Below are 24,954 nucleotides of genomic sequence, written 5' to 3'. Positions count from 1 at the left end.
ACTGTGTATACAGATTCAAAGAGTCAGTCGCACACAGATATACAAGTGTCACATATCAAATTAGTCAGCATAGTCTCCTAGTGCGTCTTAGTAGCATCGCAACAAAGATACATTTTTTGACAAAAAAGACACCCTATGCTAGCAGAGTCTCACGGTGCCTGGTGTGCCAAGAGGAGCTGTTACAGGCCCATCTTAACAGCAGTGTAGGCCCCTGGTAAAAGCAATGCTCTAGGGCCCCTACCCATCCACCAGAGGTGGGGGTGGGGGGTGCTATCAGTGGCGGCTGTGATGTCCCAAGGGTGGTAGGGTGTGTTCTATTTTCCGCTCAGCATGTAGGACCTGGAGCAGTGATTTCTGAAATTATTCCTGGGGTGGGAGGGAGAACAATAAAGTGTAGAAGGGGGCATTGTGCTGTATGAAAGGGGGATTTCATGGGTGGTAGGGTTGGTTAATATGTGGATTGTGGAGTGGGTTCACTATACCAAATTTTCCAGTGGGAGTGCAGCTTTCTTGACTGCAGATATCTCCAGTTCCTGGGAGTTGATTTCTTAGCTTTTAGGTACCAGGCTCTTGGATATATAAAATCGCATACCAGGGCCAGTATTTACTAATATTCGAGTTTGAGTCGGTTTGTGTAGTGTTTAAACTCGTTTTTGTATCGGGTGCATTTTCATGCAACTTTTTGAATCCATATACGCAAAGTTACGAAGCAGTCGACTTTATGGTTGTCGTGTTTTCTGATGTCGATGCCAGTCGTGTTTTTTTGGCATATTTACGGCCGTCATTGTCATTTGCGTACGTGTTTTTGTTGTATTTGCTGTTTTTTTCCCTAAGTTAAACGCGGCCGGGTTTTTTTTTTTCCGCGGCCGCATTTTCACTTTCAGTTTCGATTTTCATCCCCGTTCGGGATTGGTTGTGTTTCAGATGGTAGGAGTGTCTGTGCGCAACCATATAAATACTAGAGATGAGCGCCGGAAATTTTTCGGGTTTTGTGTTTTTGTTTCGGTTCCGCGGCCGTGTTTTGGGTTCGACCGCGTTTTGGCAAAACCTCACCGAATTTTTTTTGTTGGATTCGGGTGTGTTTTGGATTCGGGTGTTTTTTTCAAAAAACCCTAAAAAACAGCTTAAATCATAGAATTTGGGGGTCATTTTGATCCCAAAGTATTATTAACCTCAAATACCAAAATTTACACTCATTTTCAGTCTATTCTGAATACCTCACACCTCACAATATTATTTTTAGTCCTAAAATTTGCACCTAGGTCGCTGGATGACTAAGCTAAGCGACCCTAGTGGCCGACACAAACACCGGGCCCATCTAGGAGTGTCACTGCAGTGTCACGCAGGATGTCCCTTCCAAAAAACCCTCCCCAAACAGCACATGACGCAAAGAAAAAAAGAGGCGCAATGAGGTAGCTGTGTGAGTAAGATAAGCGACCCTAGTGGCGGACACAAACACCGGGCCCATCTAGGAGTGTCACTGCAGTGTCACGCAGGATGTCCCTTCCAAAAAACCCTCCCCAAACAGCACATGACGCAAAGAAAAAAAGAGGCGCAATGAGGTAGCTGTGTGAGTAAGATAAGCGACCCTAGTGGCCGACACAAACACCGGGCCCATCTAGGAGTGTCACTGCAGTGTCACGCAGGATGTCCCTTCCAAAAAACCTTCCCCAAACAGCACATGACGCAAAGAAAAAAAGAGGCGCAATGAGGTAGCTGTGTGAGTAAGATAAGCGACCCTAGTGGCCGACACAAACACCAGGCCCATCTAGGAGTGTCACTGCAGTGTCACGCAGGATGTCCCTTCCAAAAAACCCTCCCCAAACAGCACATGACGCAAAGAAAAAAAGAGGCGCAATGAGGTAGCTGTGTGATAAGATAAGCGACCCTAGTGGCCGACACAAACACCGGGCCCATCTAGGAGTGTCACTGCAGTGTCACGCAGGATGTCCCTTCCAAAAAACCCTCCCCAAACAGCACATGACGCAAAGAAAAAAAGAGGCGCAATGAGGTAGCTGTGTGAGTAAGATAAGTGACCCTAGTGGCCGACACAAACACCGGGCCCATCTAGGAGTGTCACTGCAGTGTCACGCAGGATGTCCCTTCCAAAAAACCCTCCCCAAACAGCACATGACGCAAAGAAAAAAAGAGGCGCAATGAGGTAGCTGTGTGAGTAAGATAAGCGACCCTAGTGGCCGACACAAACACCGGGCCCATCTAGGAGTGGCACTGCAGTGTCACGCAGGATGTCCCTTCCAAAAAACCCTCCCCAAACAGCACATGACGCAAAGAAAAATTAAAGAAAAAAGAGGTGCAAGATGGAATTGTCCTTGGGCCCTCCCACCCACCCTTATGTTGTATAAACAGGACATGCACACTTTAACCAACCCATCATTTCAGTGACAGGGTCTGCCACACGACTGTGACTGAAATGACGGGTTGGTTTGGACCCCCACCAAAAAAGAAGCAATTAATCTCTCCTTGCACAAACTGGCTCTACAGAGGCAAGATGTCCACCTCATCATCATCCTCCGATATATCACCGTGTACATCCCCCTCCTCACAGATTATCAATTCGTCCCCACTGGAATCCACCATCTCAGCTCCCTGTGTACTTTGTGGAGGCAATTGCTGCTGGTCAATGTCTCCACGGAGGAATTGATTATAATTCATTTTAATGAACTTCATCTTCTCCACATTTTCTGGATGTAACCTCGTACGCCGATTGCTGACAAGGTGAGCGGCGGCACTAAACACTCTTTCGGAGTACACACTTGTGGGAGGGCAACTTAGGTAGAATAAAGCCAGTTTGTGCAAGGGCCTCCAAATTGCCTCTTTTTCCTGCCAGTATAAGTACGGACTGTGTGACGTGCCTACTTGGATGCGGTCACTCATATAATCCTCCACCATTCTTTCAATGGTGAGAGAATCATATGCAGTGACAGTAGACGACATGTCCATAATCGTTGTCAGGTCCTTCAGTCCGGACCAGATGTCAGCATCAGCAGTCGCTCCAGACTGCCCTGCATCACCGCCAGCGGGTGGGCTCGGAATTCTGAGCCTTTTCCTCGCACCCCCAGTTGCGGGAGAATGTGAAGGAGGAGATGTTGACAGGTCGCGTTCCGCTTGACTTGACAATTTTCTCACCAGCAGGTCTTTCAACCCCAGCAGACTTGTGTCTGCCGGAAAGAGAGATCCAAGGTAGGCTTTAAATCTAGGATCGAGCACGGTGGCCAAAATGTAGTGCTCTGATTTCAACAGATTGACCACCCGTGAATCCTTGTTAAGCGAATTAAGGGCTCCATCCACAAGTCCCACATGCCTAGCGGAATCGCTCCGTGTTAGCTCCTCCTTCAATGTCTCCAGCTTCTTCTGCAAAAGCCTGATGAGGGGAATGACCTGACTCAGGCTGGCAGTGTCTGAACTGACTTCACGTGTGGCAAGTTCAAAGGGCATCAGAACCTTGCACAACGTTGAAATCATTCTCCACTGCGCTTGAGACAGGTGCATTCCACCTCCTATATCGTGCTCAATTGTATAGGCTTGAATGGCCTTTTGCTGCTCCTCCAACCTCTGAAGCATATAGAGGGTTGAATTCCACCTCGTTACCACTTCTTGCTTCAGATGATGGCAGGGCAGGTTCAGTAGCTTTTGGTGGTGCTCCAGTCTTCTGTACGTGGTAACAAGATAAAAGAACCAAAACGTGCGCAAAAGGAAGAGCCAAACTAAAAATATATTAATCTATTTTATTAAATAGTAATTGTAGTTATTAAAAAATATTCAATTCAAATATATATTCCTCGGAGTGACCACAGTAGGATATTACAAATGAATTTAAAATAAATAAAACAACATAATCATAAAATATATTACCAACTAGTTGTTCTCATATATGATTAATATTCTAAAGGATCAATAATGGATACAGATATATATAATCCTGAAGAACAATGGCTGGCCAGCCTTAATTAATACTTAATAAATTGTGCACAAATAGGATGTATCAAAAGATCGAATAGAAAAATGAAAGATTGTTGTCTAGAAGATATCATATAATTTGCATAGATGGTAAGAGCTCAGGATTCTTCCAACAACAATCTAAAATAGTAATAGTTAGCCGTTATATATGTATCCAAAAGTCTCGTGAGGGAATTAACCTCATACGGCTGCTGATGTAATTGCTAAATGTTGGAGCTAATGAATAGACACCAGTCCCGTCTTTTAGACCAAAAACTAATGAAAGTCTCGGTAAAAGCACCTAGCCTTAGGCAGCTGTTTAATGTGGGCAGCCAATGCCGTGATAATGCAGTCCCGCAACAAGATGATAAATGTGAACAAAAAATACTGGAACAAAGTCCCGAATGACTCAAATAGCACCTAGCCCAACGAGGCCATATATGTGGGTAGCTATAATGACGGGATAATGTATAAATGAATAAACCCCGTATCACTCGTAGCAGTCTCACCCGTGCCAGTGAATGCAATAGCCGTCCGTCCGGCCGGATGTTCACCGGACCTCCGCCGTTACCAATCCACAAGCCGTTCAGTGCTGCACTGCCTGGGTGCTCCTCCGACAGTGCAGCTGGGTAATCCTTTAGGCTGGGATGTTAAAGAGGAAAATAACTGTGGCGGTTATGGGCAGGTTAGGGCTGTTGGTGATGTCCGTTCGTCTCCCAATCGCAGAGAGATGGTGTATAACCGTGGATCACTCCAGAGCCGTTCAACCTAACGCGTTTCTCGACCGTAGGCACTGGTCGTTTCATCAGAGGAAGTGTAATAAAAGGGAGTCCTCATCTGGCTGTATTTAAAGCTCCCCGTTAATTGTCTAAACAGAAACAGCTGATGAATTTCCAACTATTCACCCATAGAAATCGAGTTGAAGTGAAAGAGTCTAATATATTTCTCAATACCTATGTATAAATCTCAGTGTCATGCTAAAATATTAGGATCAAAAGCCAATATATGAAATAATATAAATATATAGAAAATAAATATATGAAAAAAATGAAAAAAATATATATAGAAATACAGAAATAGTGAATATATAAACTAAAATTAGTATCATTAATATTTAATCTTTCAAAAAACAATCAAACAGATCTCAGAAGTGGCGTGTCTGAAGGTATAAAGACATAATAAATATAGTGTACCACAATAAATCATATGAATAGTGAAGTGAAAAACATATATAAATGCAAAATGAAACGGTAATAGTTATAATTCATAAAAAACCCGTTTTCTATAAATATGTTACAAATAAATGATAAAGAAATAGATAAAGAATATATATATAAATATAAATACCCAATAATCTGTACATCAATATATGACTAATATTTCATTTGTAATCTATAGTCATTAAAGAAAATATATAAAAAGAACATATATTAAATAAAAATATAAATGTAAATTATAATAAATATATAAATAAAAACATATATATCAGCACAAGAATTAGGACTGTGTCACATCATATGACCCGTCTACGGGGAAAACAAAGGGAAGAACTAACCTAAAAAGGAGAGATATATTTAAACTCATCCAAAAAAAGGTCTGTCTAACGAATGTCAACCCCGCCTGCAGGGTCCAACACATGACACCTCCAAATACACAAATTATTTAATAATATAATACTCATCTATCAGAACATGAAGAAAAAGAGGTATAATGAATAAACTAAAATATATTATAATAGAAGTACGCATTAAACCACAGACTCAAGCTCATTTAAATAAATTAATAAATTTTTAGTTTAAATGGCATATATCAAAAAAACCTTTTTTAGCTAAAAAACCATTATCAATATATGAAAAATATACATAAAAATATATTGCATGATCATACATGGACAGAGGATGTAAAACTACCTATCCGTATAGGCATAATATGAATGGACTAGAAGTCTAACTACCAATAAAATACTAGTAACTAACAATTCAATTACCCTCAATTATTCCATTGGGACAACTAATACTGATAAAAATAAATAAAAGAAGAAAAGGAGAGAAGAAAAAGAAATTTATAAGAATGATGGTATCATAATAACCCAGCTGAAAACCTAGTACTCGGTCATCCACTAAAATCCAAGATCCTAACGATCTTAAATCGGTAGGGATTCTAAAAATCACACATTATTAAGTTCAACTGTATCGTTTAAACCTTGTGGGGACAATGTTTGTAATTGGAAGATCCAAAAAGCCTCCCGCTTACACAACCTGTTGAATCTATCACCACCCCTACTAGTTGGCTTAACCTGTTCAATTGCTCTCAGTGTGAACTTATTTTGTTTCCCCTTTTGACATGAAGCAATATGACTAGAAAGGGTATGTGTCTTCAGACCTTTCAAAATATTGCGCCTGTGTTCAAGAAACCGCATATGTAGGGGGCGTATCGTCCTACCCACATATTGGATCCCGCAAAAACACTGAATCACATAAATCACGTAATTGGATCTGCAGTTTAAAAAAGCAGTGATCTCAAATTCCTCTTTGGTGACATGCGAAGTAATCATAGTGCATTTATGGTCCACATATGAACAGGTAATGCATCTTTCTTTCCCACATTTAAAAAACCCTTTTGGTCTGGGAGGTAACCTAAACTCCTGTTCATTAATATCCACACTAGATAATGTAGATGTTCTTTTAAACAAACTTGGCGCCAGCCTCTGTTTCAAGTTTTGTGCTTTCTTGAATATAACAGGATTCTTATCCGTGATGACACCCTCTAAAAACCGATCTGACTGTAGGATAGTGAGATTCTTAGAAATTATCTTCTTGATTTGGCTCGCAGCTGAATTATATTGTGTAACAAATATAGGGACCTGGCTAAACCTCATATCTTTTTTAGGCAATCTCCTGGTGGAATTCAGCATCAATGGTCTAGAGCAACTTGAAGCTGCCTCTAATGCCCCATCAAGGAGGTGGGTGGGGTAACCCTGTCTAACAAATGATGTATACATATCCTTTGCTTGTAGCTTAAAAGATTCTTCTGTGGAACAATTCCTGCGTAATCGGAGAAACTGGCCTTTAGGAATATTATTTTTCCAAGGATGATAATGACCACTTCTGTAATGCAGGTAATTACCACAATCCACCTCCTTGATATAGGTAGAAGATTCTATTCTACAGTCTCTTATAGAAATGGTAATATCCAGAAAATTAAGACTATTCGGACTAGAATTATATATAAATTTCAAACCCAAAAAATTGGAATTAAGATAGGAATTGAAAACTGATAATGATCCTATGTCACCCTCCCAAATCATAAATATGTCGTCAATATATCTGCCATAGAGAACTAGGTTCGCGCCAATGTGGCTGTTGGAAATATGATGATGTTCAAACCAGCCCAAAAAAAGGTTGGCAAAACTTGGCGCGAATCTAGTTCCCATGGCAGTCCCTTTAACCTGTAAATAAAATCGGGAATCAAAGGAAAAGTAATTATGCTCTAAAATAAACCTAATGGAATGTAATATAAAATGTCTCAAGTTATCAGACACTTCTGGATCATGTGTTAAGTAATAATTAATAGCCAATAAACCCCATTCATGTGATATGTTGGTATATAAAGACTCTATATCACAAGTTGAGAGTATGTATGTGTCTCTCCATTTAACCTCCTCTAGTTTCTGTAGAAAATGAGTGGTATCTTTAATATATGAGGGAAGAGAAGTAACGTATTTTTGTAGATGTGTATCTATGAAGGAAGAAAGGTTCGCCGTAAGGGATCCTACCCCAGATATAATAGGTCGTCCTGGAGGGGAGACCATACATTTATGTACTTTTGGAAGATGGTAATAGATTGGAGTAATGGGATATGGTGTCCACAAATAATACCAGATATCTTTAGTGATAACCTGTTGCTCTAGTGCTGAATCAATAAGAGATCTGAATTCCACCAAGAAACCGCCTGTAGGGTCAGAAGACAATTTCATATAAAAGGATTCATCATTCAATTGTCTATATGCTTCTTTTAGGTACTCAGTCTGGTCCTGAATGACCAGACCTCCCCCCTTATCTGCTTGTTTGATTATAATGCCCTTATCTTTGGTAAGCTTCTTAAGTGCTGATCTTTCTGCCTTAGACAGATTGTCTTTAAATGTCTTTTTATCTTGCTGGTCGCAGAGGCTCTTAGAGTCTCGCATCGTAGTAGTATAGAAGCCCTCAACAAATGGGCCTCTGTGTTGAAGCGGATAAAAATCAGACGCTTTCTTAAATTTAGTTGTTTTAGCTATATCAGAATTTTCAATATCAAATATTTTGATAGGTTCTACATGAATCTTATTCGTATTTTCCTCCAATAGGGACTCCAAAATGTCTAGTGACAGGATATCATCCTTGTCCAAACATATTGGAGTACCATCAATTTTTTGTCTTTGTAAAGATTTAATTGTAAAGTATCTTTTACGGCTTAAAGTTCTGATAAATTTATTTAAATCAACAAATAATGTAAATAAATTGGGTTTTGTCTCAGGGGCAAATTTCAGACCCTTACTAAGGAGAGTGATTTCTCCTGAAGTAAGGGTCTTGGAGGAAAGATTAAAGATGCCTTTCGTGGTTAATGATTCCTCAGATTCCTTTGATTTTTTCGCATTAATTGACTGTTTATTTAGTTTCTTGGCTCCTCCTCTACAACCTCGTACTCTTCTTCCCTTCTTCTTTTTGGGGTTAATCTGCTCCTTATTGACTCTCTCTGGTTCAATTGATGTAATCCTCGGGGTGATGTATTTCTCCTGTCTAAAAAATGAACCGAGGATGGTTTGGCTTGATCTGATCTAACTCCATAGTCCGAAAAATCTCCATCTAAAGGATCATACCTGGTCGTATATCTAGACCTGTTAATATTGTCACCTGTTCTAAAGTTCCCCCTGTTGGATCTTTCTGAAAGATTACTATCTCTCCATGAGTTCCTCTCATTTCTTCTATTTCCCCAATACTTCCTAGAATTACCTGTATCATAGCTCTGTCTATAGCTATTTTTCCTCCTCCTTTCCTGTGTATTCCTAAAAGACCCAAAGGTCCCTAAATTGGTTCTTTGTTTATAATGAGTCGTGGTAGATTCTCTAGGGGATCTAATAGGAGACATTGAGGATCGTCTATTTCTAGAAGGTGTCCTATATCTCCTATTAAATGTACGTACTTGGTCTGTCTGATAATCGCTCCTATCCCTATGTAGTTTCTTATCTTTAAGTGCAATAAGGGTTTTTTCAAAATCCTCCACCTTCCTATTCAATTTGGTATCTTTGGCTTCAAATTCAGGATGTTTTGAGAAGGCAAATAGAGAATCCTGTAGCCTCTCAATCTCCTCCTGGATTTTTGCTACTTTTTGTTCCCTATGTTTAATTAGAAGTTTCATTAGGCTCCTTGAACAATTATCTAAAACTCCATTCCACTCCTGAGTAAAATCAGAGTCATCCTTAAAAGAACAAGTCTTAAATATTCTGAGACCCCTTGGGATCATCTCTTTATCAAGATACTTTTGTAACGTAACTTGATCCCACCAATGACGAGTCTCAGAAATGAATAAGTCTTCTAATTCATTAAATAAAGCAAACATATCTGTCTTATCTGTACTCATTGTCTGTTCTGAATAATTAGACTCCTCTTTTAAATAATTCTGTCTTCTTTCAAGCCGTTCTGCTAGACATTTCAATGAAGGCATTATATTGTCAGATGTTCTAAATTGTAACCAAATTAAATATAAACAATAAACAATGCTCAAATGTTCTCCAGGGTATAAGAAATGGGCTGCCTCGACAACAATGGAAAAAATCACAAAAAAAGGAAAGAGAGGCGCCCGTATCTAACAACCTTGGTGAACTTCCAGATGCCGCACAATATGGAAGAATGGGGAAGCTGTCAATCCCCAAAAATTAACAGTAACAAGATAAAAGAACCAAAACGTGCGCAAAAGGAAGAGCCAAACTAAAAATATATTAATCTATTTTATTAAATAGTAATTGTAGTTATTAAAAAATATTCAATTCAAATATATATTCCTCGGAGTGACCACAGTAGGATATTACAAATGAATTTAAAATAAATAAAACAACATAATCATAAAATATATTACCAACTAGTTGTTCTCATATATGATTAATATTCTAAAGGATCAATATTGGATACAGATATATATAATCCTGAAGAACAATGGCTGGCCAGCCTTAATTAATACTTAATAAATTGTGCACAAATAGGATGTATCAAAAGATCGAATAGAAAAATGAAAGATTGTTGTCTAGAAGATATCATATAATTTGCATAGATGGTAAGAGCTCAGGATTCTTCCAACAACAATCTAAAATAGTAATAGTTAGCCGTTATATATGTATCCAAAAGTCTCGTGAGGGAATTAACCTCATACGGCTGCTGATGTAATTGCTAAATGTTGGAGCTAATGAATAGACACCAGTCCCGTCTTTTAGACCAAAAACTAATGAAAGTCTCGGTAAAAGCACCTAGCCTTAGGCAGCTGTTTAATGTGGGCAGCCAATGCCGTGATAATGCAGTCCCGCAACAAGATGATAAATGTGAACAAAAAATACTGGAACAAAGTCCCGAATGACTCAAATAGCACCTAGCTAAAAAAGGTTTTTTTGATATATGCCATTTAAACTAAAAATTTATTAATTTATTTAAATGAGCTTGAGTCTGTGGTTTAATGCGTACTTCTATTATAATATATTTTAGTTTATTCATTATACCTCTTTTTCTTCATGTTCTGATAGATGAGTATTATATTATTAATTAATTTGTGTATTTGGAGGTGTCATGTGTTGGACCCTGCAGGCGGGGTTGACATTCGTTAGACAGACCTTTTTTTGGATGAGTTTAAATATATCTCTCCTTTTTAGGTTAGTTCTTCCCTTTGTTTTCCCCGTAGACGGGTCATATGATGTGACACAGTCCTAATTCTTGTGCTGATATATATGTTTTTATTTATATATTTATTATAATTTACATTTATATTTTTATTTAATATATGTTCTTTTTATATATTTTCTTTAATGACTATAGATTACAAATGAAATATTAGTCATATATTGATGTACAGATTATTGGGTATTTATATTTATATATATATTCTTTATCTATTTCTTTATCATTTATTTGTAACATATTTATAGAAAACGGGTTTTTTATGAATTATAACTATTACCGTTTCATTTTGCATTTATATATGTTTTTCACTTCACTATTCATATGATTTATTGTGGTACACTATATTTATTATGTCTTTATACCTTCAGACACGCCACTTCTGAGATCTGTTTGATTGTTTTTTGAAAGATTAAATATTAATGATACTAATTTTAGTTTATATATTCACTATTTCTGTATTTCTATATATATTTTTTTCATTTTTTTCATATATTTATTTTCTATATATTTATATTATTTCATATATTGGCTTTTGATCCTAATATTTTAGCATGACACTGAGATTTATACATAGGTATTGAGAAATATATTAGACTCTTTCACTTCAACTCGATTTCTATGGGTGAATAGTTGGAAATTCATCAGCTGTTTCTGTTTAGACAATTAACGGGGAGCTTTAAATACAGCCAGATGAGGACTCCCTTTTATTACACTTCCTCTGATGAAACGACCAGTGCCTACGGTCGAGAAACGCGTTAGGTTGAACGGCTCTGGAGTGATCCACGGTTATACACCATCTCTCTGCGATTGGGAGACGAACGGACATCACCAACAGCCCTAACCTGCCCATAACCGCCACAGTTATTTTCCTCTTTAACATCCCAGCCTAAAGGATTACCCAGCTGCACTGTCGGAGGAGCACCCAGGCAGTGCAGCACTGAACGGCTTGTGGATTGGTAACGGCGGAGGTCCGGTGAACATCCGGCCGGACGGACGGCTATTGCATTCACTGGCACGGGTGAGACTGCTACGAGTGATACGGGGTTTATTCATTTATACATTATCCCGTCATTATAGCTACCCACATATATGGCCTCGTTGGGCTAGGTGCTATTTGAGTCATTCGGGACTTTGTTCCAGTATTTTTTGTTCACATTTATCATCTTGTTGCGGGACTGCATTATCACGGCATTGGCTGCCCACATTAAACAGCTGCCTAAGGCTAGGTGCTTTTACCGAGACTTTCATTAGTTTTTGGTCTAAAAGACGGGACTGGTGTCTATTCATTAGCTCCAACATTTAGCAATTACATCAGCAGCCGTATGAGGTTAATTCCCTCACGAGACTTTTGGATACATATATAACGGCTAACTATTACTATTTTAGATTGTTGTTGGAAGAATCCTGAGCTCTTACCATCTATGCAAATTATATGATATCTTCTAGACAACAATCTTTCATTTTTCTATTCGATCTTTTGATACATCCTATTTGTGCACAATTTATTAAGTATTAATTAAGGCTGGCCAGCCATTGTTCTTCAGGATTATATATATCTGTATCCATTATTGATCCTTTAGAATATTAATCATATATGAGAACAACTAGTTGGTAATATATTTTATGATTATGTTGTTTTATTTATTTTAAATTCATTTGTAATATCCTACTGTGGTCACTCCGAGGAATATATATTTGAATTGAATATTTTTTAATAACTACAATTACTATTTAATAAAATAGATTAATATATTTTTAGTTTGGCTCTTCCTTTTGCGCACGTTTTGGTTCTTTTATCTTGTTACTGTTAATTTTTGGGGATTGACAGCTTCCCCATTCTTCCATATTGTGCGGCATCTGGAAGTTCACCAAGGTTGTTAGATACGGGCGCCTCTCTTTCCTTTTTTTGTGATTTTTTCCATTGTTGTCGAGGCAGCCCATTTCTTATACCCTGGAGAACATTTGAGCATTGTTTATTGTTTATATTTAATTTGGTTACAATTTAGAACATCTGACAATATAATGCCTTCATTGAAATGTCTAGCAGAACGGCTTGAAAGAAGACAGAATTATTTAAAAGAGGAGTCTAATTATTCAGAACAGACAATGAGTACAGATAAGACAGATATGTTTGCTTTATTTAATGAATTAGAAGACTTATTCATTTCTGAGACTCGTCATTGGTGGGATCAAGTTACGTTACAAAAGTATCTTGATAAAGAGATGATCCCAAGGGGTCTCAGAATATTTAAGACTTGTTCTTTTAAGGATGACTCTGATTTTACTCAGGAGTGGAATGGAGTTTTAGATAATTGTTCAAGGAGCCTAATGAAACTTCTAATTAAACATAGGGAACAAAAAGTAGCAAAAATCCAGGAGGAGATTGAGAGGCTACAGGATTCTCTATTTGCCTTCTCAAAACATCCTGAATTTGAAGCCAAAGATACCAAATTGAATAGGAAGGTGGAGGATTTTGAAAAAACCCTTATTGCACTTAAAGATAAGAAACTACATAGGGATAGGAGCGATTATCAGACAGACCAAGTACGTACATTTAATAGGAGATATAGGACACCTTCTAGAAATAGACGATCCTCAATGTCTCCTATTAGATCCCCTAGAGAATCTACCACGACTCATTATAAACAAAGAACCAATTTAGGGACCTTTGGGTCTTTTAGGAATACACAGGAAAGGAGGAGGAAAAATAGCTATAGACAGAGCTATGATACAGGTAATTCTAGGAAGTATTGGGGAAATAGAAGAAATGAGAGGAACTCATGGAGAGATAGTAATCTTTCAGAAAGATCCAACAGGGGGAACTTTAGAACAGGTGACAATATTAACAGGTCTAGATATACGACCAGGTATGATCCTTTAGATGGAGATTTTTCGGACTATGGAGTTAGATCAGATCAAGCCAAACCATCCTCGGTTCATTTTTTAGACAGGAGAAATACATCACCCCGAGGATTACATCAATTGAACCAGAGAGAGTCAATAAGGAGCAGATTAACCCCAAAAAGAAGAAGGGAAGAAGAGTACGAGGTTGTAGAGGAGGAGCCAAGAAACTAAATAAACAGTCAATTAATGCGAAAAAATCAAAGGAATCTGAGGAATCATTAACCACGAAAGGCATCTTTAATCTTTCCTCCAAGACCCTTACTTCAGGAGAAATCACTCTCCTTAGTAAGGGTCTGAAATTTGCCCCTGAGACAAAACCCAATTTATTTACATTATTTGTTGATTTAAATAAATTTATCAGAACTTTAAGCCGTAAAAGATACTTTACAATTAAATCTTTACAAAGACAAAAAATTGATGGTACTCCAATATGTTTGGACAAGGATGATATCCTGTCACTAGACATTTTGGAGTCCCTATTGGAGGAAAATACGAATAAGATTCATGTAGAACCTATCAAAATATTTGATATTGAAAATTCTGATATAGCTAAAACAACTAAATTTAAGAAAGCGTCTGATTTTTATCCGCTTCAACACAGAGGCCCATTTGTTGAGGGCTTCTATACTACTACGATGCGAGACTCTAAGAGCCTCTGCGACCAGCAAGATAAAAAGACATTTAAAGACAATCTGTCTAAGGCAGAAAGATCAGCACTTAAGAAGCTTACCAAAGATAAGGGCATTATAATCAAACAAGCAGATAAGGGGGGAGGTCTGGTCATTCAGGACCAGACTGAGTACCTAAAAGAAGCATATAGACAATTGAATGATGAATCCTTTTATATGAAATTGTCTTCTGACCCTACAGGCGGTTTCTTGGTGGAATTCAGATCTCTTATTGATTCAGCACTAGAGCAACAGGTTATCACTAAAGATATCTGGTATTATTTGTGGACACCATATCCCATTACTCCAATCTATTACCATCTTCCAAAAGTACATAAATGTATGGTCTCCCCTCCAGGACGACCTATTATATCTGGGGTAGGATCCCTTACGGCGAACCTTTCTTCCTTCATAGATACACATCTACAAAAATACGTTACTTCTCTTCCCTCATATATTAAAGATACCACTCATTTTCTACAGAAACTAGAGGAGGTTAAATGGAGAGACACATACATACTCTCAACTTGTGATATAGAGTCTTTATATACCAACATATCACATGAATGGGGTTTATTGGCTATTAATTATTACTTAACACATGATCCAGAAGTGTCTGATAACTTGAGACATTTTATATTACATTCCATTAGGTTTATTTTAGAGCATAATTACTTTTCCTTTGATTCCCGATTTTATTTACAGGTTAAAGGGACTGCCATGGGAACTAGATTCGCGCCAAGTTTTGCCAACCTTTTTTTGGGCTGGTTTGAACATCATCATATTTCCAACAGCCACATTGGCGCGAACCTAGTTCTCTATGGCAGATATATTGACGACATATTTATGATTTGGGAGGGTGACATAGGATCATTATCAGTTTTCAATTCCTATCTTAATTCCAATTTTTTGGGTTTGAAATTTATATATAATTCTAGTCCGAATAGTCTTAATTTTCTGGATATTACCATTTCTATAAGAGACTGTAGAATAGAATCTTCTACCTATATCAAGGAGGTGGATTGTGGTAATTACCTGCATTACAGAAGTGGTCATTATCATCCTTGGAAAAATAATATTCCTAAAGGCCAGTTTCTCCGATTACGCAGGAATTGTTCCACAGAAGAATCTTTTAAGCTACAAGCAAAGGATATGTATACATCATTTGTTAGACAGGGTTACCCCACCCACCTCCTTGATGGGGCATTAGAGGCAGCTTCAAGTTGCTCTAGACCATTGATGCTGAATTCCACCAGGAGATTGCCTAAAAAAGATATGAGGTTTAGCCAGGTCCCTATATTTGTTACACAATATAATTCAGCTGCGAGCCAAATCAAGAAGATAATTTCTAAGAATCTCACTATCCTACAGTCAGATCGGTTTTTAGAGGGTGTCATCACGGATAAGAATCCTGTTATATTCAAGAAAGCACAAAACTTGAAACAGAGGCTGGCGCCAAGTTTGTTTAAAAGAACATCTACATTATCTAGTGTGGATATTAATGAACAGGAGTTTAGGTTACCTCCCAGACCAAAAGGGTTTTTTAAATGTGGGAAAGAAAGATGCATTACCTGTTCATATGTGGACCATAAATGCACTATGATTACTTCGCATGTCACCAAAGAGGAATTTGAGATCACTGCTTTTTTAAACTGCAGATCCAATTACGTGATTTATGTGATTCAGTGTTTTTGCGGGATCCAATATGTGGGTAGGACGATACGCCCCCTACATATGCGGTTTCTTGAACACAGGCGCAATATTTTGAAAGGTCTGAAGACACATACCCTTTCTAGTCATATTGCTTCATGTCAAAAGGGGAAACAAAATAAGTTCACACTGAGAGCAATTGAACAGGTTAAGCCAACTAGTAGGGGTGGTGATAGATTCAACAGGTTGTGTAAGCGGGAGGCTTTTTGGATCTTCCAATTACAAACATTGTCCCCACAAGGTTTAAACGATACAGTTGAACTTAATAATGTGTGATTTTTAGAATCCCTACCGATTTAAGATCGTTAGGATCTTGGATTTTAGTGGATGACCGAGTACTAGGTTTTCAGCTGGGTTATTATGATACCATCATTCTTATAAATTTCTTTTTCTTCTCTCCTTTTCTTCTTTTATTTATTTTTATCAGTATTAGTTGTCCCAATGGAATAATTGAGGGTAATTGAATTGTTAGTTACTAGTATTTTATTGGTAGTTAGACTTCTAGTCCATTCATATTATGCCTATACGGATAGGTAGTTTTACATCCTCTGTCCATGTATGATCATGCAATATATTTTTATGTATATTTTTCATATATTGATAATGGTTTTTTAGCTAAAAAAGGTTTTTTTGATATATGCCATTTAAACTAAAAATTTATTAATTTATTTAAATGAGCTTGAGTCTGTGGTTTAATGCGTACTTCTATTATAATATATTTTAGTTTATTCATTATACCTCTTTTTCTTCATGTTCTGATAGATGAGTATTATATTATTAATTAATTTGTGTATTTGGAGGTGTCATGTGTTGGACCCTGCAGGCGGGGTTGACATTCGTTAGACAGACCTTTTTTTGGATGAGTTTAAATATATCTCTCCTTTTTAGGTTAGTTCTTCCCTTTGTTTTCCCCGTAGACGGGTCATATGATGTGACACAGTCCTAATTCTTGTGCTGATATATATGTTTTTATTTATATATTTATTATAATTTACATTTATATTTTTATTTAATATATGTTCTTTTTATATATTTTCTTTAATGACTATAGATTACAAATGAAATATTAGTCATATATTGATGTACAGATTATTGGGTATTTATATTTATATATATATTCTTTATCTATTTCTTTATCATTTATTTGTAACATATTTATAGAAAACGGGTTTTTTATGAATTATAACTATTACCGTTTCATTTTGCATTTATATATGTTTTTCACTTCACTATTCATATGATTTATTGTGGTACACTATATTTATTATGTCTTTATACCTTCAGACACGCCACTTCTGAGATCTGTTTGATTGTTTTTTGAAAGATTAAATATTAATGATACTAATTTTAGTTTATATATTCACTATTTCTGTATTTCTATATATATTTTTTTCATTTTTTTCATATATTTATTTTCTATATATTTATATTATTTCATATATTGGCTTTTGATCCTAATATTTTAGCATGACACTGAGATTTATACATAGGTATTGAGAAATATATTAGACTCTTTCACTTCAACTCGATTTCTATGGGTGAATAGTTGGAAATTCATCAGCTGTTTCTGTTTAGACAATTAACGGGGAGCTTTAAATACAGCCAGATGAGGACTCCCTTTTATTACACTTCCTCTGATGAAACGACCAGTGCCTACGGTCGAGAAACGCGTTAGGTTGAACGGCTCTGGAGTGATCCACGGTTATACACCATCTCTCTGCGATTGGGAGACGAACGGACATCACCAACAGCCCTAACCTGCCCATAACCGCCACAGTTATTTTCCTCTTTAACATCCCAGCCTAAAGGATTACCCAGCTGCACTGTCGGAGGAGCACCCAGGCAGTGCAGCACTGAACGGCTTGTGGATTGGTAACGGCGGAGGTCCGGTGAACATCCGGCCGGACGGACGGCTATTGCATTCACTGGCACGGGTGAGACTGCTACGAGTGATACGGGGTTTATTCATTTATACATTATCCCGTCATTATAGCTACCCACATATATGGCCTCGTTGGGCTAGGTGCTATTTGAGTCATTCGGGACTTTGTTCCAGTATTTTTTGTTCACATTTATCATCTTGTTGCGGGACTGCATTATCACGGCATTGGCTGCCCACATTAAACAGCTGCCTAAGGCTAGGTGCTTTTACCGAGACTTTCATTAGTTTTTGGTCTAAAAGACGGGACTGGTGTCTATTCATTAGCTCCAACATTTAGCAATTACATCAGCAGCCGTATGAGGTTAATTCCCTCACGAGACTTTTGGATACATATATAACGGCTAACTATTACTATTTTAGATTGTTGTTGGAAGAATCCTGAGCTCTTACCATCTATGCAAATTATATGATATCTTCTAGACAACAATCTTTCATTTTTCTATTCGATCTTTTGATACATCCTATTTGTGCACAATTTATTAAGTATTAATTAAGGCTGGCCAGCCATTGTTCTTCAGGATTATATATATCTGTATCCATTATTGATCCTTTAGAATATTAATCATATATGAGAACAACTAGTTGGTAATATATTTTATGATTATGTTGTTTTATTTATTTTAAATTCATTTGTAATATCCTACTGTGGTCACTCCGAGGAATATATATTTGAATTGAATATTTTTTAATAACTACAATTACTATTTAATAAAATAGATTAATATATTTTTAGTTTGGCTCTTCCTTTTGCGCACGTTTTGGTTCTTTTATCTTGTTACTGTTAATTTTTGGGGATTGACAGCTTCCCCATTCTTCCATATTGTGCGGCATCTGGAAGTTCACCAAGGTTGTTAGATACGGGCGCCTCTCTTTCCTTTTTTTGTGATTCTGTACGTGGTGCCTGTACGCCGAAAGTGTCCCGCAATTCTTCTGGCCACCGACAGCATCTCTTGCACGCCCCTGTCGTTTTTAAAAAAATTCTGCACCACCAAATTCAAGGTATGTGCAAAACATGGGACGTGCTGGAATTTGCCCATATTTAATGCACACACAATATTGCTGGCGTTGTCCGATGCCACAAATCCACAGGAGAGTCCAATTGGGGTAAGCCATTCCGCGATGATCTTCCTCAGTTGCCGTAAGAGGTTTTCAACTGTGTGCGTATTCTGGAAAGCGGTGATACAAAGCGTAGCCTGCCTAGGAAAGAGTTGGCGTTTGCGAGATGCTGCTACTGGTGCCGCCGCTGCTGTTCTTGCGGCGGGAGTCCATACATCTACCCAGTGGGCTGTCACAGTCATATAGTCCTGACCCTGCCCTGCTCCACTTGTCCACATGTCCGTGGTTAAGTGGACATTGGGTACAGCTGCATTTTTTAGGACACTGGTGAGTCTTTTTCTGAGGTCTGTGTACATTTTCGGTATCGCCTGCCTAGAGAAGTGGAACCTAGATGGTATTTGGTAACGGGGGCACACTACCTCAAGAAATTGTGTAGTTCCCTGTGAACTAATGGCGGATACCGGACGCACGTCTAACACCAACATAGTTGTCAAGGCCTCAGTTATCCGCTTTGCAGCAGGATGACTGCTGTGATATTTCATCTTCCTCGCAAAGGACTGTGGACAGTCAATTGCTTACTGGAAGTAGTACAAGAGGTCTTCCGACTTCCCCTCTGGGATGACCATCGACTCCCAGCAGCAACAACAGCAGCGCCAGCAGCAGTAGGCGTTACACGCAAGGATGCATCGGAGGAATCCCAGGCAGGAGAGGAATCGTCAGAATTGCCAGTGACATGGCCTGCAGGACTATTGGCATTCCTGGGGAAGGAGGAAATTGACACTGAGGGAGTTGGTGGGGTGGTTTGCGTGAGCTTGGTTACAAGAGGAAGGGATTTACTGGTCAGTGGACTGCTTCCGCTGTCACCCAAAGTTTTTGAACTTGTCACTGACTTATTATGAATGCGCTGCAGGTGACGTATAAGGGAGGATGTTCCGAGGTGGTTAACGTCCTTACCCCTACTTATTACAGCTTGACAAAGGCAACACACGGCTTGACACCTGTTGTCCGCTTTTCTGTTGAAATACCTCCACACTGAAGAGCTGATTTTTTTGGTATTTTCACCAGGCATGTCAACGGCCATATTCCTCCCACGGACAACAGGTGTCTCCCCGGGTGCCTGACTTAAACAAACCACCTCACCATCAGAATCCTCCTGGTCAATTTCCTCCCCAGCGCCAGCAACACCTATATCCTCCTCATCCTGGTGTACTTCAACACTGACATCTTCAATCTGACTATCAGGAACTGGACTGCGGGTGCTCCTTCCAGCACTTGCAGGGGGCGTGCAAATGGTGGAAGGCGCATGCTCTTCACGTCCATTGTTGGGAAGGTCAGGCATCGCAACCGACACAATTGGACTCTCCTTGTGGATTTGGGATTTCGAAGAACGCACAGTTCTTTGCGGTGCTTTTGCCAGCTTGAGTCTTTTCAGTTTTCTAGCGAGAGGCTGAGTGCTTCCATCCTCCTGTGAAGCTGAACCACTAGCCATGAACATAGGCCAGGGCCTCAGCCGTTCCTTGCCACTCCGTGTGGTAAATGGCATATTGGCAAGTTTACGCTTCTCCTCCGACAATTTTATTTTAGGTTTTGGAGTCCTTTTTTTACTGATATTTGGTGTTTTGGATTTGACATGCTCTGTACTATGACATTGGGCATCGGCCTTGGCAGACGACGTTGCTGGCATTTCATCGTCTCGGCCATGACTAGTGGCAGCAGCTTCAGCACGAGGTGGAAGTGGATCTTGATCTTTCCCTAATTTTGGAACCTCAACATTTTTGTTCTCCATATTTTAATAGGCACAACTAAAAGCCACCTCAGGTAAACAATGGAGATGGATGGATACTAGTATACTTATGGATGGACTGCCGAGTGCCGACACAGAGGTAGCTACAGCCGTGGACTAACGTACTGTGTCTGCTGCTAATATAGACTGGATGATTGATAATGAGATGAAATCAATATATATATGTATGTATATATAATATCACTAGTACTGCAGCCGGACAGGTAGATAATATATTTATTAGGTAATGATGACTGATGACGGACCTGCTGGACACTGTCAGCTCAGCAGCACCGCAGACTGCTACAGTAAGCTACTATACTCTATAGTAGTATGTACAAAGAAGAAAGAAAAAAAAAAAACCACGGGTAGGTGGTATACAATTATGGATGGACTGCCGAGTGCCGACACAGAGGTAGCTACAGCCGTGGACTAACGTACTGTGTCTGCTGCTAATATAGAGTCTAGACTGGATGATAAATTATTGATAATGAGATGAAATCAATATAATATCACTAGTACTGCAGCCGGACAGGTACTATATATATTTATTATGTAATGACTGATGACGGACCTGCTGGACACTGTCAGGTCAGCACAGCACCGCAGACTGCTACAGTAAGCTACTATAGTAGTATGTATAAAGAAGAATGAAAAAAAAAAAACCACGGGAAGGTGGTATACAATATTATATATATATATATATATATATTATATACAATTATATATATATATATATATTAAACTGGTGGTGATTGATTATTAAACTGGTGGTCACTTCAGGTCACGTTGCAACTTGCAACTAGTACTCCGAGGCCTAAGCAGACAATCACAAAATATATTATTATACTGGTGGTCAGTGTGGTCACAACAATGGCAGTGTGGCACTGACTCTGGCAGCAAAAGTGTGCACTGTACGTTATATGTACTCCTGAGTCCTGCTCTCAGACTCTAACTGCTCCCCACTGTCAGTGTCTCCCCCACAAGTCAGATAATACACTTACAGTCACACTATCTAATCTATAAATATCACTTCAGCAAGTAGTATAGTAGTATACAGTATAGTAGTACTCCTCCTAATAATGCTCCCCAAAATACTGTGTCTCTCTCTTCTCTAAACGGAGAGGACGCCAGCCACGTCCTCTCCCTATGACTCTCAATGCACGTGTGAAAATGGCGGCGACGCGCGGCTCCTTATATAGAATCCGAGTCTCGCGATAGAATCCGAGCCTCGCGAGAATCCGACAGCGTGATGATGACGTTCGGGCGCGCTCGGGTTAGCCGAGCAAGGCGGGAAGATCCGAGCCTGCTCGGACCCGTGTAAAAAACCTGAAGTTCGGGCGGGTTCGGATTCAGAGGAACCGAACCCGCTCATCTCTATTAAATACGCCCCAAACAGTCCGCACCTCGTGGGTTTAGTTAGTGGTGAGGAGGAGGGAGGTTGTGCTGTGGAGGTAGGTGAATTTGTGGTTTGGTGAGGAGTGTTGGTAGCGATTTCTGAGTGTGGTATTGTGTTTGAAAGTCGTCTTGTCATTCTTGTTGTCTTGTATTTTGTAGTTTTGTCTCATTTTTAGTCCAAGTTATTTTTCTTTATAGTCCCTTGTCAGTGTGTGTGTGTGTGTGTGTGTGTGTGTGTGTGTGTGTGTGTGTGTGAGTTGTGTAGTGGTAGTGGAGGAGTGTGTTGTTTGTCTTTTTTTTTCCTGTGTTAACTGTTTACACGCACAATTATGTGTGACTCAGAGGTGGAGGGTGTGAGTGAGGGGGAGGAGGTTGGTCAGGTGGAGGAGGTGAGTGTTATGCTGCTTTCACATCGCAAAACCTGCTTTTCAAACGGTTCTTTAAACGGTTCTTAAAACGGGTCTGAGCAGTTAAACCCCCTTCAAATCACATGTTGTAACCATTTCATTACCGTTTTGGTACCTTTCACACTGAACCCGTTTCACCCATACAAAACAGTGGTTGTCATTTTAAATGTTTATTTCCTGCTTCTGCCTGGTGACATCACACATGGAGACAGCCTATCACCTTCTGGGGCTTGCAAATACCGTTTCAGACCCTTTCACACTGCACAATTAAACGGGTCTGAAACGGGTAGGACCCTGCTTTTTTACCGTTTCAAAATACCGGTATTTTGTAAACGGTAAATTGAAGGTGACCCTTTCACATCGCAGCTCGAACCGTTTAGGAAGCCAGTAAAAACGGCAAATTACCGGGTACAAGCTGCGGTGTGAAAGGGGTATTAGTGAGGTAGAGGAGGTGGGTGAGGTTGCTGCAGCAGCCTCAAGTGATAGTGACAGTCAGAGTGCTCCGCAGCCATGCACCACTACTAAGACTGGGCGGAATGTAAAGTTTAGTTTTGCTGAAAATGTGGCATTGGTGCGTGAGCTGATGAAGTATCAGAGGCAGCTATTTGGCCCTGAGTCCGCCAAGGTGCCAACACGGAGGAAGACGGTGTTGTGGGCGAAAGTTGTAGCTGCTGTCAATAGTGAGGGGGTGGTCAAGCGGACGGAGGACACGTGCCGCAAACGGTACTATGACATAAAGCGACATGTCAAGTCCAAAATGGCCAAGGAGGCCAAGGAGGCTCGGAAAACCAGTGGTGGGCAGCCCTATATTGCAAGTTATCTGGAGTATGAGGAGCCCATGCGGAGTGTAATCCCTCCAGAAGTTGTCTCTGCAACCCATGTCCGGTATTCAGATCGGTCCAGGAAGAATGGTGAGCATGTGTATTTTCATTTACATTCTATGGTTTGTTTTTTTAAATGTGTGTCATGTGACGTTGCATATTACTCCCATCTTCAAGTGTGTGTCAGAAAATACATTGTTTTGTGTAATGTTTTATACAATAGCCAATGTAACATCTTACTTTATTGTATGGCATGTGTTTTTCTGACAGATATTTTGCATGTGTAGTTTGGACTTGGTGTGTCTCTGAATTGTCCTGCAATAATGTTTTCCTTTTGGCCGTTTAAAAAAAAAAAAATTGTGACTATGTTTTATATTTATGTGATCGATGTGCAATGTTTAAAAAACAGTGGTTGTCATGTTAGAGGCTGGAGTACTGGAAAGTGGTTTTGAAACCACTTACATGTGTAGTGTCATTATTAGATAATGTTATTTTTTTATTTAAATTAACACTTTTTTTGTTTTGTTGTTTTTTGCTTGTATTTGTACCGTGACACCACACTGCAGTGTAATTTTTGGGGAAAATTGCTACATTTTGTTTTGGCTCATATAGTGGTAATGTGTCTTTGGAGTGCCACATCACAGAGCAATTTATATATTGCATCTGTAATATTTATCCTTTCAATACAAAATGAAGATGTGTTTTTTTTTTCTTTAACTTGTGGCCTATGTCAGTGTCCTGGACATGTTTTCCTGTGTTGATGTTGCCATAGTGCATATGTGTTTTGGTCAATGTTTTCTTTTTTTTTTCTTTTTGTATTTCCGGTCCTTATGTTTTTTATAAATAAAAACCAAGCATTTCTTAAAGAATAAATGTTTATAAGCATAATGGGTGGATGAATACACAATAGCATGCTAAAAAAAAATGTATTTCTTTTATACAGTGTTAGAAAAAAGCAGTACTACTCGTCGGCCAGTAACTCCTATCACCTCTGATGATGATGACGCTGCGGAAGCAGGTAAAGTGTCCATTGTAGTATAGGGTATGCTTGTAAAGGAATGGCCATAACAAAATTGCACTTTCATTAAAAGGTCCATCAAAAGAAGTATGGAGCAGCAGAAGTGGCACTTCTGAAAGACATCACCACAAAAAAACCTGTGGCCGAAAAGAAAGCAAGGTCGTATGTCCCGGCCCAAACACAGCAGGCTACCCCGCCACGAAGATTATCGTCCGTATGTTCTGTACCCCCACTCCAAATTTTGGACACACCTCCAAGATGTCATCCACACTCCCCTCATCTTGATTGTGAGTATCAAACTGAAAAAAATGTGAAACAAATCAGAACATAATCCAAAAATTTCATAACCGCATTAAGTCAAAACACA

Source organism: Pseudophryne corroboree, chromosome 4 (assembly GCF_028390025.1).
Source record: "Pseudophryne corroboree isolate aPseCor3 chromosome 4, aPseCor3.hap2, whole genome shotgun sequence".
In the NCBI taxonomy this organism is placed as follows: Eukaryota; Metazoa; Chordata; class Amphibia; order Anura; family Myobatrachidae; genus Pseudophryne; species Pseudophryne corroboree.
Note: the sequence above shows the minus strand (reverse complement) of the source record.